This window comes from Gossypium hirsutum, chromosome A10, assembly GCF_007990345.1.
Source record: "Gossypium hirsutum isolate 1008001.06 chromosome A10, Gossypium_hirsutum_v2.1, whole genome shotgun sequence".
Taxonomy (NCBI): domain Eukaryota; kingdom Viridiplantae; phylum Streptophyta; class Magnoliopsida; order Malvales; family Malvaceae; genus Gossypium; species Gossypium hirsutum.
Genome location: NC_053433.1, coordinates 59,587,987 through 59,595,544, shown reverse-complemented (window position 1 = coordinate 59,595,544; position 7,558 = coordinate 59,587,987). Strand labels below are relative to the sequence as shown.

At 36.3% G+C, this 7,558-nt stretch overlaps 1 non-coding gene across 1 annotated transcript; it reads right to left on the bottom strand.

Moving 5' to 3' along the window:
- Positions 1-4,027: 4,027 nt before the first annotated feature.
- On the bottom strand, positions 4,028-4,133 carry LOC121209187 (small nucleolar RNA R71). The gene has a single exon (XR_005904304.1). It is a non-coding gene; the product is annotated as a small nucleolar RNA R71 (small nucleolar RNA).
- Between the last annotated feature and the right edge of the window lie 3,425 nt (positions 4,134-7,558).

The window sequence follows — 7,558 nt, the reverse complement described above, 5'->3', positions numbered from 1 at the left end:
TGTTTTCTTGCTTAATTAACTGAAAAGGACTAAATTATAAAATATGTAAAAGTAGAGTTCTAATAGTTAAAGGTGTTAAATGGCTATAGAACTTTAATGAAAGAGTATTACGTGGTAATTAGACCATTTAAGTGATAGTGGACATTTATGGGATTGGTTTTATTAAAATTATTAATGTTTTAAAAGGTTAAAAGTGTAATAAGTAAATAAAAGTTAATATAATAAAAATAAAAGAAAAAATAAGCTATCATCTTCCTATCTTCATCCTTAGCTGAAATTCTTAAGAGAAACCATAGCTAGGGTTTGGTCGCTTTGTTTTGCTTACATGGTGAGTATTTTGATCATGTTTTAATGATTGTTATGCTTTCGGGATCGCTGTAGCTCTATCTAGCTAGCCTAGGACTAATTTGTAAAATTGTTAAAGATTTAGGGTTTTTCCATAAATTCTATTTTATGGTTCTTGAAATTTGATGAAAGATTATGAGTCTTTGTTGTTAAATAAATAACTTTTGTAAAGTGATTTTTGATCAAAATATCATTTATGGACTTATTTATAAAAATAGTAAAATATAATGATGAAATTGTGAATTGATTAGTAGTATGGGTTCATATGAGTCCCTAGGTAAATTGACAAGAATGATATGTGGATGAGGTCGCGTAGATACCATTTCATGAGCTTAAGGACTAAATTGTGAAAACTTAAAATGTTAGGGGAAAAATTATAATTATGTTTAAATGTAGATTTTGGATTAAATTGAATGTTTGAGGTTGAATGAAATGATTAATCAAATAAATTCTTTATTTAAATCAAGATAAATCTCAGCCGGATCTAAACGAAAGAAGGCGAAAGTCGTCAATTAGCTCGATCGTATTTTCTTTATCCTAGTTGTTAAGGTAAGTTCATAACATTTCTAAATGTAGTTGAATTTCTACTTTTATGTTCACAATATAGCTTTGTGATTACCTGTTTGTACTTTGGTACCCCTGAATCGCACATACATGCCCCTGTTTGTACTTTAGTACCCCTAAATTGCACATACGTGCCCTTGTTTGTACTTCGGTATCCCTAAATTGCATATATGTACCCCTGTTTGTACTTCGATACCTCTAAATTGCATATATGTGCCCCTGTTTACACTCAGATAACTTCAAACCGAGTAAAATAAGAGTTGCATTCAATTGTTTTTAAGTTAAAAGATATACTAAGCTTATACCTTTTCGTGTACTGTTTTGTAGATCATTATTATTGACTTTTGGATGGTTTGAATCTACAACTCACACTATCCATCGATGTTGTAGTTCTTATTCTCTTTAGGGCCATGGAATGTATATGTGGCTATATAGGTTGTTATGGTCCATTAGGACAAAAATACTAAACTAAGATTTAGGTACTTTATTAAGATTGAAAATAGGTATCTTTTTAGAACAATTAGAAATGTATGGAATTGATAACTTGTGGTTTGTTTTGGCTTGTGAATGAATGAAGTGCTATGCTAGAAATGGATCAAAGTTTACATGTTTTAGTTGTTTATGTTAGATATAATTGTGTTGACTATGAATGGCACATTGGTTGGCTGTTTTTAGGATATTGGTATGGTATGTCATGTTGTGTTTTTTGTAATCTCAATTTTGATATGCTTGAAGATGCCATTAAATTAGTTGTGTATGTTTTTACTATGGTAATGCATATGTTTAGGTAAGGTAGTTTAATGGTGATTGAGGTGCCTATAAAGCATATTGGTTGAATGGATTTTTAGATCATTTGAATTGGTTAAATTAAGCATGTTTTCGTATGTTTTTGTGTCTTGATCATGTGTGCAAATAACTTGTAGGTATTTCTTGGAATGGATGAGAGAAATGGCTTTATTTTCGCCAATTTCTTGTCCATACGGCCAAAGACATGGGCGTGTGTCTTAGACGTGTATGACACACGACCATGCAATAAGACTGTGTGTCCCCTATAGGTTGTTAAGGTGATAAACCATACTTTATACATATTTTTGTCCCATGCTTAACACATTTTATGGATGATTTTTCCTTAGAATTGGTGAATTCGATGCTCCTAATGCTTTAATTTCATGTTTTGTACTCAGGCGAGCATAGGAAAGCGAAAGGAATGAGAAATGAGCTAAAAACGAAGAAAATGGGCCAAAGTACGAAATCAACACGGCCTGGACTTCCTCACACGGGCAGACCACACGGCTATGTCTATTTGGTAGAATCGAAGCACGACTCACATGGGCGTGTCACACGGGTGTGTCCTTGCTGAGCCAAAGTTGATTCCAATTTAGAAAAGGCTAATTTTGAGGGCTTCTAGGCATTCCGAAGCCCATAAATACACCCTAGAGGAGGAAGAGAGAGACAGAGGGAGAAAGGAAAGAATTACTCGAAGAAGGCCAATTGATCCATCTCAGAAGCCGGATTCATCATCAATACTGAAGATCTCCCCTCAATTTCCCTTCAAAAGTTTTGGGTTTTCTTTATGTTTTGTATTCATTATTCTTCTAAGATGTTTTCCTTTTTAGTTATGAACTAAATCCCATAAATACCTAAGGGGAATGAAACCTAAGACGAATCTTGTTATTATTTTCTGAATTCTATGATAAATATTTAACCTTGTTCTTAATTATGTGTTCTTAATTCTTGTTTTCATATCCCAGGATATTGATTCAAGATACGCTCTTATTCAGAGGAGGAATAGACCCTGTCTAAGAGTACATTTTTCATAATTAAGCGGAGTTGATTGCGCGCCTAAAGATAGGGTGACAAGATTTTGCTGGATTAGGGTGAAACCTAATAAGGGGATCCATCGATCGAGTTAATGCAACCCTAGGGTGTTAATTAGAGAAAAGTCTCAATTATTCAATCTAGGGATTAGACGTTATTAGTCTTGAATAGGGATAATAACATAGCTTAGAGATCTCTACGGAACAATTAAATAAATAAATCGTCCGATTCGAAGTCAGAATAACAAGTGAAGTCTAGGTGGATTCTTCCTTAGGTATTGTCTTAATTCAATCGTTTTTCCAAAAGTAATTCCCTAATTCTACTTTTTGTGAATTCTTAGTCTAGATAATTAGTTAGTTAAAACAAAACCCTCTAATTTTTAGGCTAGATAATAAAAAGACAGTCATTACTAGTACTTTTAGTTCCTTTGGGTTTGACAATCCAGTCTTGCTAAAACTATACTACTGTTCGATAGGTATACTTGTCTACATCGCGATAATATTTAGTTTCAAGAATGATTAATTATAAATTTATAAAACTTATCACACAAAATCACGCGATCAAGTTTTTGACGCCGTTGCCGAAGAATGAAGATATTAGGAGCACTCAATTTTTATTACTTTAGCCATTTATTTTTCTTGCAAGTTAATATTATTTTATTTTATTTATTATTTATTAATTTACTTTTTTCTTTCTCTTGGCAGGTTTTTATAGTTTATGACTAGAAGAAACCCGTCAAGACCACTACTTTTTGACGAAGAAATCGATCGCACAGTTCACAGAAACCAAAGAGAAATAAGGGGAAGCATAAGATACACAGAGAACGAGCAAGAGGACGATACTTCAACCACAACCAATGAGATGGCTGAAAACCAAGAAAATCCACTACCTCCTACGATACCTGTTGAACTCGCAAATCAAAATCCTGCTCCTCGTACTATGTATGATTACGCTATACCTGCTTTAACAGGAACTGAGTCAGGTATAGTTAGGCCTGCTATTGCTACAAATAATTTTGAATTAAAACCTAACACTATTCAAATGATACAGCAATTTGTTCAGTTTGATGGTTTGTAGGATGAGGATCCAAACACTCACTTGGCAAATTTCTTGGAATTCTGCGATACATTTAAAATTAATGGCGTTTCTGACGATGCCATTCGTCTTCGGTTATTCCCTTTTTCATTGAGGAACAAAGCTAAACAGTGGTTGAACTCATTACCACGAAGGTTAATTACTACTTGGGAACAAATGACCAAAAAATTTCTATTAAAATATTTCCCGCCGGCTAAAACAGCCAAATTACGTAATGATATCTCTTTGTTTGTGCAGATGGACTTAGAAACTCTTTACGATGCATGGGAGAGATACAAGGACCTACTACAAAGGTGTCCTCACCATGGATTACCTCTATGGTTGCAAGTTCAAACATTCTACAATGGTGTGAACCCCTCGACATGCAATTGATTGATCCAACAGCCGGGGGAACCATCAACAACAAAACACCTGAAGAGGCTTACGAATTTGTTGAATAGATGTCACTGAATAACTATCAGTGGCAAGTCATGAGGACTAAGCCAACTAAAACAACAGGCATTTATAATATCGATTCGGTTACTATGCTGTCGAACTAGGTAGAACTTCTAAAAAAAATTGATGGTTTATTTGGTTCTACTCAGGTACATCCAGTAATGAGGTGCGAGACGAATGGAGGAGAAGCATGCACAGAGTATTAGCCCTTCAACCCTAGCATCGAGGAGGAACAAGTCCAATATATGGGTAACAATAACTCTAGATCCCAAAATAACCCATATAGTAACACTTATAATGCAGGTTGGAGGAACCATCCCAATTTCTCGTGGGGCGATCAAGGAAATCAATGGCCACAACATCCTCTGGGTTTTCAACAACCACCCTATCAATAGGAAAAAAAATCGAACCTTGAAGTGATGCTATCTAAATTTATTTTGGTATCAGAAACCCGTTTCTAGAACACCGAGACAGCACTTAAAAATCAACAAGCGTCGATCCAAGGGCTCGAAACTCAGATAGGCCAGCTGTCCAAACTAATCTTCGAACGACCATAAAGTAGCTTGCCAAGTAATACTGAACCCAACCCAAGGGAATAGCTCAACGCAATCAATGTTCAAGATGAAGAAGGATTCGTTGAGCCTGAGCCAGAACCGAGGTAAGAAACTATGGTGAGCAGAGGTCAAGGTGAGGTAGGTTATAATAAAAACAAATCAGTGAATGTCGAATATAAACCTCGTGTGCCATACCCCAACGCGACAAGGAAAGACCGCTCAGATGAACAATATGGTAAATTCCTTAAACACTTAAAAAAATTACATATTAACTTACCATTTATTGAAGCTCTATCACAAATGCCAAACGTAGTGAAATTTTTAAAGGAGCTTTTAAAAAATAAGCGGAAGTTGGACGAGGTGTCGCATGTGGAGCTAAATGCAGTTTGCTCAGCTATTCTACAGAATAAACTACCCAACAAACTAAAAGATCCAGGGAGTTTTACGATTCCTTGCTTAATTGGTAGTTTAGATGTTAATAATGCATTAGCTGATTTAGGGGCTAGTATTAATGTCATGCCCTACAAAAAGTTCATACAATTAGGTCTTAAGAAACCCAAACAGACTAGGATGAGCATTCAATTAGCAGATAAAACTATAAGATTTCCTAGGGGTATTATTGAAGATGTGCTAGTTAAAATCGATAAATTTATATTTCCCGTTGACTTCATTGCTCTAGACATAGCGGAGGATAGCAACACTCCTTTGATTTTAGGAAGGCCCTTTTTAGCAACTGCTAAAATGATTATTGATGTTGGCACAGGTGAGCTCACACTTTGTGTGGGAGACGAAACAATCACCCTTCAAGTTCGCGATTCTGGCAACACATCGAAAATTGAAGGTGATTGTTTAGACCAATTTACTAAAACTGACAATATGGTACAACCTACTTTGTAGGAAATGAGGTTGAAGCAAGTACATGCACCATTCTCAAGCAGTAGCAGAGGACCTGTTCATGAAGATCGAAGGCTAGCTAGATGAATGGCGGACTCATAAACCGAGAACATACAATAAACCAAAACTACGCCAAAATGAGCTCAATACCTTCCCAAATCAACTTAAGGTCGGAAATAAAGTATTATTAGATGCCGCAGATCCTCACATGGTCACTACCAAGCTGAATAAAGAAATCCCTCTTACAGTACTTAGCATTTTCCCATTCGGTATAGTCGAGGTAAGTCATCCCAAGTTTGGCAATTTTAAGGTAAACAACCCCGTCTAAAACCTTATTTTGATGAGAATGATAGCAGGAATAAGGAGTATAAACTCCTCGAACCACCATGACCATTCAATGGAGAGGTAAGTCGAGCTTAGACTATAAATAAGCGCTTCTTGGGGGCAACCCGAGCACTAACTATATTAACTTCTTTCAATCTTAGTGTTTAACACCTAACTTAATAACATAGCTTTTGAATACAGGTTTACCACATAGACATAGCCAAGAACACGGGCGTGCTTAGGCCGTGTGAAAACAAGGAAAATATTTCCCCAACACGGGCAATGATAAACCGCCACGACCGTGCTACATGGCAGTGGGCGAACCTACCAAAACAACACGGGCGTGAGACACGCCCGTGCCTTGAAATCGTGGTCGAACCTGTCAATTTAACACGTGCGTGGAACATGCCTGTTTCTATCACCCGTGGTCAAACCTGTTAAATTAACACGGGCGTGGGCCTACATACACAGGCGTGGGAGAAGCGAACAAAGCCAAACACGGTCGTGCGACATGTGACAACCCGAATTAGGGCCTAATCAGAATAGTGGTTTTGTGACCACAAATCCGAGATAGAAATAATTGTTTTATATTTATTTTGGGGTTTATGATATGATTTCATGATTTCGTGAAAATTTCGTGATGAAATTCTGTGCATTGCGCGCGTAAGTTGAGATTAGGGACTAAATCGAATAAATTGTAAAACTCGTGTTTTAGAAGTTTTTAGTATGAAATTGCTTTGGGATATTAACTAGGAGGTCTTAAATAGAAATTTGACCCATTCTTAAGTTATGGACAAAATTTGGACATGGAGGGAATTTTTTTGAAATTTTAGTAGTAAGGGCATTTTGGTCATTTCTATATTAAATGAAATAAAATGGGAAAATTAACACAAAATTGGTTATCATCTTCATTAGTTGCTACCGAAAATTGCTCTCCTCCATAGCTAGGGTTTCTTCAACTTTCAAGCTTCATAATCAAGAAAGGCGTGGAATCGACCTCGAACGGGGAAGGAGAAAGTTTTGGACTAAATTGCAAAATTCCCATATTTTGCACCGAGGTAAGTTTGTATGTAAATAATACATTAATTTCATTTACATTCTTATATTTCAGCCTATTATATATATATACTAGCTGATGTTGAAGTATAAATCGGCTATTGGAAGAATGGAAATAAGTAATAGAGAGAGAGATCCCGGTTGAACATTCGGAAAGATCGAATAAAATAGAGGGAGCGTAGCTAGGTCACATGTATGGTGCCGAGTGCACATCATGTGTACAAGAAAGCTACGAGATACTAAGTAGTAGCTAGGTCACATGTGTGATATGGGATGTATCCCATGTAGACAAGAGAGCTACGTGAGAGATAAATGTAGCTAGGTCGCATGCGTGATTCCAAGTGAAGGACACCATGTAGACAAGAGAGCTACGAGACAAATCGGCTAGGTCGCATGAGTGGTACTAAGTGTTCACCATGTGTACAAGAGAGCCGAATTAAATGAAATATGATGGTGGGGCTGTGTGCTGAAAC